This window comes from Heptranchias perlo, unplaced genomic scaffold (assembly GCF_035084215.1).
Source record: "Heptranchias perlo isolate sHepPer1 unplaced genomic scaffold, sHepPer1.hap1 HAP1_SCAFFOLD_44, whole genome shotgun sequence".
Lineage (NCBI taxonomy): Eukaryota > Metazoa > Chordata > Chondrichthyes > Hexanchiformes > Hexanchidae > Heptranchias > Heptranchias perlo.
The window spans coordinates 4,268,813-4,282,022 of record NW_027139453.1 but is presented as its reverse complement, the minus strand read 5'-3'; the positions used below and the strand labels follow the sequence as shown (position 1 = coordinate 4,282,022).

Sequence of the window (13,210 nt, the reverse complement as noted above, 5' to 3'; positions counted from 1 at the left end):
TCACAGTCTGTCTGCCTGTCTCTCTGTCACTCCCCCGCCTCGTCATTGCCTCTCTCGGTGTCTCTCTGCCTCTGCACTGTGTCATCCTCTTTCGTTCTTCACTCTCTCCCCTCACTCTCTCCCTCCACTCTCCATCTCTCTCCCTCTCCACCTCTCGGCTCCACCTCTCTCAGTCACTAACTCTCTCCCTTTCTATATATCTCACCTTCAATTTCAAGCTTCCCTTTTATACGTTCTCTTTCTCTCTGCCACGACACTCTGTGCCACTACACTCTGTGCACTACAGTCTGTGCCACTACACTCTCTGTCCATCCCCATCTCTCTGTCTCTCTCTCTGTCTCTCGCCCTGTACTGTGTAACTCTGTCCCTTTATCTCCACCTCACTCTCTCCCTCTGAATATTTCCCTCTGATTCTCTCTTTTCCAGGCACTCACCCTCCACTTTCTTTCTCTATCTCTTTCTTTCCCCGTCTCTCCATATCTACCCTCGTCTATCTGTCTCTACTCGCTCTCTCTCTCTCTGTCTCCCTCCATCTACACTCATTGATCCATCTCAGTCTCTCCCTCTCTTTCTTCCTCCCTCCGCCCTCTCTCTCTGTCTGTTTCTCCCTCTGTTTGTGTCTTTGATTCTATCTCCCCCACCATCTCTCTGTCTCTATAATTCTGTCTCTCTCTCTCTGTCTCTCTCTCTCTCTGCTGGTTCTCTGCCGTTCAATCACGATCTCTCTGTCTCCCTCTCCATCGTTATCACTCTCCCCCCCCCCCCAACCTCCATTCGTTTCTCTCTCTCTCTCTCTTTCTCCGTCTCCTTCTGCGTCTCTCTCTCTTTCCCTCAGCTATCTCTCCCCCTATCCTCGTCTCTCCCTCTATCCTCTTCTCTCACTCTCTGTCTGTCTCTCTTTCGGCCTCTCCTACTTCTCTCTATTTCTTGCTCTCTCCTCTCTTTTTCAATCTCTCTTTGTCACCTCTCTGTCTCTCTCGTTCACTCTCCCGAACTATATGTCGATGTCTTCATTTTTCTCTCTGAATTCCTCTCCCCATTTCTCAACCTTTTTGCTTATGTCTCTGTTCCTCTTGCCACTTTCTCTGTCTCTCTTTCATCTGTCACTGCTGGTCACCAGCGCCGCCTGCTGAAGATTGGGGTGGGTGATGACATTGACCAGGAACGTCGGAACAGGGGGAAGCCATTTGATCCATCGAGCCTGTTACGCCATTCACTGGGATCATGGCGGATCTCTGACTGAACTTCATTCACGCGCCTTAAATCCAATATTAACAGAGTTAACAAAAATCTAACAACCTCAGATTTAAAATTATCAATTGAGCTAACATCAACTTCCGTTTGCAGAAGAGAGTTCCAAACATCTCCCACCCTTTGCGTGTAGAAGTGTTTCATAACTTCACTCCTGAAAGTTCTGGCTCTATTTTTTGTTCTCAGACCCCGAGTGCTGGACTCCCCGACCAGCGGATCTAGTTTCTCTCTATCTACCCTATCATTTCACCTGAATATCTTGAAAACTTCGAACAAATCTCCCTTAATCTTCTAAATTCCAGAGAATGCAACCCTAGTTTGTGAAATCTCACTTCATTATTTAACCCTTGAAGTCCACTTCTCATTCTAGTTAATACAAAGTCCAAACTGAATTTTAACAGCTCGGTAAGTTTTAATGACTGCCAAACAAGTAAAGATTAACTTTTATAAACGAGGACTCTCATGTTACACTTTAGTTTATTAGTTTTTGGTTATTGAAGAAGAATGAAAATTACAACATTATTTTTTAAACATTTCCCTTCTGTCTCTTTAATTTAATTCAATTATTTCTTTGTTTTTTGATTTAAAAAAAAAAATTAGAATGCCATACAGCATGCTAACTTTAAAGGAATTAAGTCTGCTTGATTGTTTGAGCAATGCAGCCTGATTCTGTGGGCAGGTATTCTCGTCCTTACCGATTTTTGTGGTCGTGTCTTCTCCTCACACACCTTTCCAGCTGCGCAGCAAATCACGCTGCTCAGAGGCTGGGTTGATAGAGCACAATTTTTGTAAAGTTCAAATTCAAGCAATTCATCGCCACAGAGCCGAGAGTCAGTATTTTTGTTAATTTAATTCGCCTGAGCTGCAGTGAGCGTTGCCTCGCCGCTCGTAGCGATTTCTGGCCCAATGTCTCCTGCCGCTCTGCCAATTTCCTAACCAGGTCAATCATTCCCCCTCAATTCCATCAGCTTCAACTTTAGCAAACAGCCTCTTCTGAGGGACTTTATCGAATGCCTTTTGGAAGTCCATAGAAACAAACTCCATAGACATTCCCCTGTCCACGACTTCAGTCACCTCTTCAAAACAAAATCCATGCTGGTTCTCACTGATCAGCTGAAAATGTTCAAGGTGTTCAGTCACTATCCTTAATAAGAGACTCGAGTAATTTCTCGAAAACAGGTGTTTGGCGAACTGGTCCATAATTCCCTGGTTTCCTTCTGTCACCTTTCTTAATTAGTGGAGTGACATGTGCAGTTTTCCAATTTAATAAATGTTCAGGCACCGTTAAGCTATTAACTAATCTGCCCCATTACTCATTATTAATTCCAGTATGGCCTGCCCCCTTGTTGGTCCTCGGATATATTGTTGCAGAAATCTTTCCTGAACCTACTCAAGAAATTCGTTACCTTTCTGACATGAGCTCGTCTGTTCATCCCAATCTATAAGAAAGATAAAATATATCCCCTTTGCAAACACACTGCTTGTCTAATCTCCGCATTTATACATTCTGCCGCTTCACAGCTGCGACAAGAGGGTCCATGCACAACTCCCACTTTGGTCTTAATTACTTTTCTATTTCCTAATTCTTCCAATAAAGTTTCCACTGCCTGCTTACCTATCGTTGTATCCTCTCTAATCAATGAAGTATTTTCATCCTTAATCACTCAGGATACTCCTCCCCCTCTGCCAGTTCTCATATCCTTCCTATAGACATTATAACCTGCTATATTCAGTTCCCATTCCTGACTGTTGTGCAGCCATGCCTCAGTAATGGCTACCATTTCGTACCCTGTCGGTTGAATTTGTGCCCGAATTTCATTCAATTCGTTGCTTTTGCTCCATGCGTTTGTATAAAGAACTCTTATTTGGGCCACACACCCTACCCATATTGTAATATTGTATTTCTCACACTTTCCTTGTTTCTCCCTCCCGATTTAATTACTTTACATCTTTCAATTTTTCCTTTACCTTCAGTGCTTAAAGCAAAATTTCTGACGATAGTCTCTTCCCTTTTGTTCTCGAATTGTTATTTATATTACTTTCCAACTGAGCCCTACACCCCATTTACTCGTTTAAAGCCCGATTTATCCTTCGCGCTGGGATCCTGGCCCCCGCCCGGGTCAGGTGGAGCCGCTCCCAACGGTACAGTTCCATCCTGTTTTATTACAGGTGCCAGTGTCCCACGAAATGGAACCACTCCTTCATCGATGTGTTCTCCTCCCAAATCTGCTTATCCCTCCGACTATTTGCACCTGGCTCAGGTAATAATCCAGAGATTATAACCCCGAGTGCATTTTTTTAAAATATTGATCCTGATATTCTCAGTGTCTGTACTGTGAACTCCTCTCTCATGGCTGGACTGTGATCCACTCTCTCAGTGTCTGGACTGTAATACCCTCGCAGTATTTGGACTGTGATCACCTCTCTCAGTGTCTGGACTCTGATCGCCTCTCTCAGTGTCTGGACTCTGATCGCCTCTCTCAGTGTCTGGACTGTGATCGCCTCTCTCACTATATGGACTGTGATCCCCTCTCACTGTCTGGACTGTTTACTCCTCTCTCAATGTCTGATTTAATCTCAATTCTCAGTGTCTGGACTGCGATCTACTCTCTCTGTGTCTGCACGATGGTGGGCCTGGGAATGATGCCCCCCCCCACCATGATACAATTGCCACACTCAGCACTGACCTGTGAATGAACTGCTCGAGTAACGGAACACAAGTGAGAGACAGAACCTTCCGGTGTGAACAGAAAGATTCTTGTAATAACAGGGCTCACCAACAGAGACACTGTCACGGAATTAATGCTTTGGAATATGAGGCATGGGAAATACCAACCACCTTAGTTTAAAGTGTTCCCAGGACAGGTATAAAATGGGTCAGATATAGAATAAAGCACCCTCTACAATGTCACATCAAGCACTCCTAGGGCAGGTGAAGTTGGGGTTCGTAACAGATTACTGCAGTCTTCCATCAAACCGTCCCAGGGCAGGTCCAACAACGGATAGATACAGAGTAAAGCTCCCTTTACACTGTCCCATCAAACACTCCGGGGGCAGTTAGAACACAGGTTAGATACAGAGTAAAAGTCCCTCTGCACTCTCCCATGCTCTGTGTGTGGGTCTCAATCCCACACCAGGCGATATCTACGAACGGAGACCGGGATGGAGCCTGGGCCTTTCCCAGAGATCAATGCCTTCCCCCATTCTCGGTCATTCTCGCTTCCTTCTCTGTCTGCTCCACTATCTCAGTCCGATTGATGTTAAGATACAAATTGCTGTTTTTGTCGAAATTCTTCCTGGAACAAATCCATTGAAGCAGCAACAAGTGGCTATTGTTCAGCTGCCAACAGCCCACAGGCATTTCCAAAACATTTCCTTCTGTATCTATTTACTTATCCCTCCTCTCTTTCTCGATATTCTGTTCCTCAAACTCCATCTCTTTCTCTGTCTGTCTCTGTCTGTCTCTCTTTTGTTCTCTCTCTCTCCCTCTACTCTCTCTTTCTCCCTTTACTCTCCCTCTTTCTCTTACCCCCTACATACACTGTACAGCACAGAAACAAGCCATTCGTCCCAACGAGTCCATGCCGTTGCTCATGCTGCAGATGATCCTCCTTTCACCCTTCTTCATCGAACCCAATCAACATATCCTTCTATTCCCTTTTTCCCTCGTGTGTTTATCTCGCTTAATCTTAGCAGCATCTTTGCTCGTCGCCTCAACTCACTTGTAGTCGCGAGTTGCTCACACTCACCACTCCCTGGGTAAAGGAGTTTCTCCTGAATTAATATTGGATTTATCAGTGACCAGCTTCGATTTGTAACCCCTTGGTCTGCTCTCACTCGCGGATGAAATAATTTTCTCTCCGTCTACCCTATCTAACCTGTCATTAAACTTAAAGTTTTCTATCAGGTCACTCCTCAGTCTTTTCTTTTCAAGCTTGTTCTCCGTTTCGTGATAGTTATATCCTCCCCGTTCTGTGATATTGTTTCAGTAAACTGTCCGAAATGCACGATAACGCAGACAATGGGAAAATTCAAATCTCCGATTATGACTGCTTTGCCTTAGCGACAGGCTCCTCTGATCTCCGTATTTCTGTGGGGGCTCAATTCTTCCTGTTTGAAGTATTTGTTTCATTAATTGAAAGCTTTTCATGCCCCAGTTCCGCTCAGTGGGTTGTGATCTCCAGTGTGATCGAGCCGTCGACGGTTTCAGGCTCTCAACCGTAACTTGAGTCTGTGATCCAGGACTGACAGCACACCCCTTTAAAACAGACACAGTATGATCCTGGACTGACAACACACCCCTCATAAACAGTCACATAATGATGCGGGACTGACAGCACATCCCTTTAAAACAGACGCAGAATGATCCGGGAGTGACAGCGCACCCCTTTAAAACAGACACAGGATGATCCTGGACTGACAGCACATCCCTTTAAAACAGACGCAGAATGATCCGGGACTGACAGCACATCCCAGTAAAACAGACACAGGATGATCCAGGACTGACAGCTCACCCCATTTAAACAGACACAGAATGATCCGGGACTGACAGCACCAACATGAAAATGCTTCTCCGATGCTCTGTTCTGAGTGAATTTCCTTCCAAACTTTGCATTTATAATTCGCTCGCAGTCTAAAATAAAGAGTGGAAACTGCGCTCTTCATAAAAAGAACGTTCATGGTCCTTACAGGGATCAAACCTGAGCCCATTGTGGAATTAATATCACGCTCTCACCACCTGATCTAATCGTCACTCTCTCTGTTTGTCTTCCCTGTTTTTAGTTCTCTCTCTGATTTATTTTTTCTCTCTCTTGCCCTGTGTCGGTCTCTCTCCTTATCCCCCTTGTCTTTCTCTGTCTTCCCCTCTGTCTCTGTTTCTCTTCTAGTGCTCTCCTTCTCTCTCTCTTACCCCGTCTCATCCCCTCTCACTCTCTCTCTCTTTCTCACCTGATTCTCCCGATGTTTCTCTCTCTCTCCTGCTCTCTCTCTCACTATACTAGTTCTGTCTCTCGATAAACTCTCCCTCTTTCTTCAGCTCTATATTCTTTCTTCAGCTCTCCTCTCTGTGATAACAAAATAATTAGCCAAAGATCTCGGGTAAATATGAAAACATTTTTTCACTGAGGTTTATTATGATTTGGAATGCATTTCCTGAAAGAGCGGTGGAACCACATTCCACAGGCACTTTCAAAAGGCAAGTGGGCATATCATTGAAGAGGACTCGTTTGCAGGGTTATGGGGCAAAATCTGGTGTGTTGGACTAAATTGTGGAGTTCTTTCAAAGAACGAGCACAGGCATGACGGTCCCAATGTATGCTAAGTTTCCAGAAAAACTTAGACTGTACAGCTGAGAAACAGGCCATTCGGCACAATAGATACATGCCGGGGTTTATGTTCCACACGAGCCTCCCACCACCCTTCTTCATCTAACCCCATCAACATATCATATTCCTTTCTCATCTCATTGAAACATATAGTATTCTGAGGGGACTTGACAGGATAGATGGTGACTCCACTAACTGGCGAATCTAGAACATTGGGGAATATTCATTCCCCATTCCCCAGATAAGGGGTCGACCATTTATGACTGAGATGAGCGCACTCGGTTTAACATCTCATCCAAATGACGAAACTTCAAAGAGTACAGCCCTCCCTCAGTACTGACCTTCCAACACTGCAGCGCTCACTCAGTACTGACCTTCCGACAGTGCAGCACTCCCTCAGTACTGACCCTCCGACAGTGCAGCACTCCCACTTTACTGACCCTCCGAAAGTGCAACACTCCCTCATTACTGATTCTTCGACCGTGCGGCGCTTCCTCAGTATTGCTCCTCTGACAGTGCAGCATTCCCTCAGTACTGACCTTCTGAGCGTGCGGCGCTCCCACAGTACTGGCATAGGAAATTGTCGACCTGGATTAAGATGCTCAAGTCTCTGGTGTCTGTGGGGCCCGAGCGCAGGGCCTTCTTACTATGAGGCCAGATGCTGCCTACTGAGCCTCGGCTCATAATGACCATGTCAGGTTATTGCTTGACGAGTCTGTTGGACAGATCTCCCAGCTTTGGCACCAGTTCCCATTCGTTAGTGAGAAGGACTTTGCAGGCCCGTCTGGGCTCGGTGCGCCTGTCTCATACCGAGGCCATATTTCAGAGGGCAGTTACGTCAAACAGGTTAGTGTGGGAGCTGTTTCAGAGTTTGATGGAAAGTTTGAGTATCAGGAACAAAATAGCTCTTTTTCCCCCTTCAGAAACTGGAATACTCCTGGGAGTGATTCTGAGTCTCCAAACTCACATTAATTAGGGGAGTACGTTCTGAACTCTTGAGAAGGTGGGTAGGTGGGACTGAGGGATAAGGGGAGAAGGATGGTAGGTGAGAGGGAGGAATATGGGCAGACGATGGATAGGTGAGATTAAGGAAAATGGATAGAAAGTGGGTAGGTTGGAATTAGTGATATGGGGATAAGGTTGCTCGTTGGGGATTGAGGGATATGGTTGGAAGGTGGGATTGAGGGTTATTTTGAGACGGTGGGTAGGTCGTGTTTAGCGATTTGAAGAGAAGGTTTGCAGTTGGCGATGAAGGGATATGAGGAGAAGGCAGGTTGGAGGTGTTTCGTGATAAGAGGAGAAGGTGGGCAGTTGTGGATTGAGGGATATCGTGAGAAGGTGCATTTTAAGTAGCGTCAAAAAGGAGGAGAGTGAATCAGAGGCAGGAAATTCCAGAGCTTATGGACCAGGCAGCTGAAGACTCGGCCGCCAATGGTGCAGTGCAGGAAATCGGGGATGCGCGATGGACCAGAATGGGAAGAGCGCAGAGACCTCAGTGGGGGACGATGGGGTTGTAGTCTTGTTGGAGGTTACAGAGATAGGGGGAGCGATGGCCGTGGAAGGTTTTGAACACAACGATGAGAATTTTCAAATCGAGGCGTTGCCGGACCGTGAGCCAATGCGAACACAGGGGGTGATGATTGAACCAAACTTTGTGCGAATTAGGATACGGGCAGCTGAGTTTTGGATGAGCTGAAGTTAATGAAGGGTGGATGATGGAAGTTGGCAGAAGAGCATTGGAATAGTCCAGTCTCGAAGTAACTAAGGCACGGATAAGGGTTTCAGCAATAGATGAGAAGAGGCAGGAGCGGAGACGGGCGAATTACAGAGATGGAAGTAGGCGGACTTGGTGATGGAGAGAATATGTGGTCGTAATCTCAGCTCAGGTTCCAATCGGACGTCAAGGATTGTGAATGGTATATTTCAGCATCAGACGGTGTCCAGGGAGAGGGATGGAGTCGTTGGGTTCGGCCTGTGACGGGAGGACATGACGTGGACTGGCAGTGATAAACCCCATGGTACAATAACCAGACTCAGGACTGACCTGTGGGGCATCTGCCGGTGGAACACGGATCCATGCGGGAGGCAAAAAATTCTGACCTGATCAGAGAGAGATTTACAATAACAGGGCGGAGCAAAATAAAACACTGTCACGGTGTTTCATGCTTAGGAATGTGAGGCATGAGGAATATCAACCACCTCAGTCTAAACTGTTCAAACGTTGGAATCAGCACGGGTTAGATACAGAGTACAGCCCCTCTACCCTCTCCCATCAAACACTCCCATGGCAGGTCCAGCACGAGTTAGATACAGAGTAAAGCTCCCTCTACACTGTCCCATCAAACACTCCCAGGGCAGGTACAGCACGGGTTTGATACAGTGTGAAAACCCCTCCAGAGTGTCCCGTCAACTACTTCCAGGTTGGATGCAGCACCGGTTAGATACAGAGTAACTCCCCCTAGACACTGTCCAATCAAAAACTCACAAGACAGGTACAGAACGGATTAGGTAAGGGGTGAAAACCCCTCCAGAGTTTCCCGTCAAATACTCCCAGGGCAGGTAGAGCACAAGTTAGACAGAGAGTTCCGCTCCACCGACATTATCCCTTCAAACACTCTCAGGGCATGAATAACAGAGTTTGGACAAGAGTAAAGCTCCCTCTACAAACTCCCATTCTCTGTGTGTGGGTGTGAGCCGCACACTGGGTGAGATCTACCAACAGAGACTGGGATGAAGCCTGGGCCTTCCCCACAGATCATTGTCTTCCCCCATGCTCGGTGATTCCAACGCCTTGTGATGCTGTGATCCTGATTGTTTCTCTCTCTCTCCCGATCTCTCTCTCTCTGCTCTCTCTCTCCCTGACCAGTCTCTGTCACTCGCTCTGTCCCTATCTCTCACACTCTCCTTCCGTCTCTCCCCTGTTTCACTCTCTGTCTGTTTCTCTCCCTCTCTCTGTCCCTCTGTCGGTCTCTCTCACTCTCCTGTGATCGTTCTCTGCATTCCCCATTGTCTCCTTTATCTTCTTGTGTACTCCAGATCTTCCTCTTGTCTCTGTCTCATCCTCTCTTCCCTTCTATCCCTCTACCCTCTCTGTCTTCTTCTACTCTCTCTCTTTCTCTCTTTCTCACCCCACTCTCCTCTCTCTATCTCTGTCTCTCGTACACTCTCTGTCTGTACTGTCTCTGTCTCCTTCTACTCTCTCTCTAACTATCTCTCTTCCACACCTTACTCTCCTGTATCTCCCACTCTCTCTGTCTGTACCCTCTCTGTCTCCTTCTACTCTGTCTTTCTCACGCACTCTACTCTCTCTCTCTCTCCCGCGCCTTTGTGAGATAAAATTAATTTGCAATATATCTCGATGGGAAAAGAAGAAACATTTTTTTCAGCATGATTTGATATGATATGGAATGCAATACCTAAAAGAGCGGTGGAACCACATTCCATAGGCACTTTCAAAAGGCAATTGAACATGTCATTGAAGAGGAATAATTTGCAGGGTGATGGGGGAATCGCTGGGTTGTAGGACGAAATTGGGCAGTTCTTTCAAAAAGCTAGCACAGGCATGACGGGCCGATTGTAGGCTAAGATTCCAGAATTACGTGGACTGCACAGCTCAGAAACAGGCCATTCAGCCCACAAGGTCCATGCCGGTGCTTATGCTATAAACCACCCCACGCCTATCCTTCTCCATCTAACCCCATCAATATGTCCATCTATTCCTCTGCCATCTCATTGAAACATAAAATAGAACATAAGATTCTGAGGGGACTTGACAGGATAGATCCGGAGAGATTGTTTCCCTTCGCTGTCGAGTCTAGGACAAGGGGAAATTGTCTTCAAATAAGGGGTCGGCCATGTAAGACTGAGATGAGGAGGAATTTATTCACTCAGAGGGATGAGAATCATTGGAATTCTCGACCCAGAGGACTGTGGATGCTGAGTCGTTGAGTATATTCAAGGCTGGAATTGATATAATTTTGGGCTCGAGGGGATTCAAGGGATTTGGGGACCGGGCGGGAAAGTGAAGTTGAGGTAGAAGATAAAGCATGATCTGATTGAATGGTGGAGCAGGATCGAGGGGCTGGATGGCGTACTCCTGCTCCCACTTTTTATGTTCTTATGTTCTTTCTCTCTCATCTGTTTATCCAGATTCCCCTTAAATGCAACTTTGCGATCCTTCTGAACTGCACTTCGTGGGAGCGAGTTTTACATTCTCACCAGTCACTGGGTTACGAAGTTTTTACTGAATTCATCATTCGATTCAATTCGATTTATTGGTGACTATCTTATAATAATGACCCTTGATTCTGGTCTCCCCTTCAAGTGGAAACATCTTCTCCAGGTCTAACCTATCAAACACATCATTAATCTTAAAAACCTCTATCACGTAACTCCTCAGTCTTCTCTTTTCCAGAGAAAAGAGCCCCAGCTTTTTCTCTCTTTCCTGACATGTGTAACCTCTCAGTTCTCTGATATTGTTTCAGAAAACTGTCCTGGATGCATTCTAGAAATGTATTGCCGTTGTGTCTCAGTCTATGTGAAAATTAATATCTCCCATCATAACTGCTTTGCCTTAGCTGCATGCTCCTCTGATCTCCGTATTTCTGTGTAGGGTCAATACTTCCTGTTTGAAGAATTTTTTCATTAATTGAAAGCTTTTCATGCCCCAGTTCGTTTCAGTTGGTTGTGATCTCCAGTGTAATCGAGCCGGCTCTGGGTTCTGCTCTGAACAGCAACTTGATTCTCTGATCCGGGACTGACAGCACACCCATTTCAAACCGACACAGAATGATCCGGGACTGATAGCACAACCCTTTAAAAACGACACAGAATGATCCGGGACTGACAGTACACGCCTTTCAAACAGACACAGAATGATCAGGGACTGACAGTGCACCCCTTTTAAACAGACACAGAATGATCAGGGACTGACAGCACACCCCTTTTAAACAGACACGTAATTAGTGAGCAATTCAGATTCGGGGAAGTTTAGAACGGATTAACTGTGGACATTTGACATTGTATTTAACAACTTTGACACAGCTTTTGTTGAGACGTGATTATATCGGTCAATTGATTTTAACACATGCGGCATACATGTGTTTTCAGAAGGTATTTGATAACGTGGCTCACTGGAGGCTTCAGCCGTTTGGTGTTGGAGGAATTGTAGCCGCCTGGATGGAAGGTCGATGATGTGTTTAGTTTTCTCCATTGTTGTTCACAGACCGAACACCGCGATCACTGAGTTCTTGATCAAGTCTGACGGTTACCAACTGGTCCAGTTCACGAAATTCTACCGGGACAGACTGGAACAGGAAGTTTAAGAAGGGGTGGACGGAGTCAGCTTGTTGTCAACATAAGAGAGGCATTTCAGTGGACAAGAACATCGGGTAAGTGGGAGGGGAACAGGATGAGTTTGGATTATTTAAACATCACAAAACTAACAGGATATCAGATCTTAGGATCATAGAAGGTAACAGAAGAGAAGCAGGCCAAACTGGAAAAAAAATGTGTCAAACTGCAATTATTGTGAATCTGAAACAATGAAAGGAAGAGGTGAAAATACCCAGCGGATCGGTCAGTATCTGGACAAAGGACAGGGTAATAGTTCAGGTCTAACTCTAGTGTGGACTGAAAAAAAGTGAAACAGTTTTAGTAGAACTGGGAAAAGGACAGAACGGAGGCGACAAACAGGAGTTCGTGGGAATTTCATGAGTTGACTGACCTGGAATCTACTTCAGTATATTAAGAAATTGAGAGATGACAAAAATATCTGCGGAGTAAATGAGAGACATTTCAAGAACCAAAATTTTAAAATGTTCAAAATGTTTAAGACCCGAACAGGCAAACGAATCAAACAAACTGTGGAGAGCGCGAAACCGAGGCCGTGCCTGGTTTTGTTCTCCCCCATTAATCACCGGGGGTAAATTCGACCTTCAGCGGACTCACAATCCGGCAGTGGAACTTGCGGTGGAGCGTCACTCCCCGGGAGAGCACTTTAGGAAATTGCAGGCAATCAGCCCATAATATTCTGTCAATTATTTTCAAAGGAATCGAAGTGAAAATGTGACAGGGTGTGTGATGGACGGTCGATCTGACACCACCTGCTGAAGGTGGAAATCCAGGCAACCGAGTCACCGAATCATAGATAATAGGAGCATACCTTTTAATGAAGGTTCCCAATCTATCATAGCCAACTCACTCCTCATAACTTCCTTGTTTCCTTTGTTTAGATTTAGTACCCGAGTTTCGGATTGCACGACTTCACTTTCTATCTTAATGAATAATTTTATCATGTTCCGGTCACTCTTCCCGTAAGAATCCCGCACTACAAGGTTATTAATTAACCGCTTCTCAATGCACAATACCCAATCTTGGATAGCCTGTTCCCAAATTAGCTCGTCAACATTCTGGTCTAAAATATCATCTCGGACACACTCCATAATTTAATGCTCCAAAGTAATATTGCTAATTTGGTTTGGCCAGTATATATGTAAATTAAAGTCACCCATGATGAAGTGGGAATTGAAGGATATGGCGGAAATACGTCAATAGGGGGTTCAGGGATAAGAGAGGTAGTTGTGGATTGAGGGATTTTTGTGCATGCGGGTCGGTGGGATTCAGTGATATTGGGA

General features: G+C 45.6%; 1 long non-coding RNA gene across 14 annotated transcripts in view; it reads left to right on the top strand.

The window, feature by feature from the left end:
* The window catches only part of LOC137312847 (uncharacterized), a 161,256-nt gene that overhangs the window by 66,239 nt on the left and 81,807 nt on the right, over positions 1–13,210 (top strand). For all 14 annotated transcript variants that reach the window (XR_010960837.1, XR_010960836.1, XR_010960835.1 and 11 more), the window contains one exon: positions 11,800–11,965. This is a non-coding gene — a long non-coding RNA (uncharacterized lncRNA). The remainder of the gene's footprint in view (positions 1–11,799; positions 11,966–13,210) is intronic.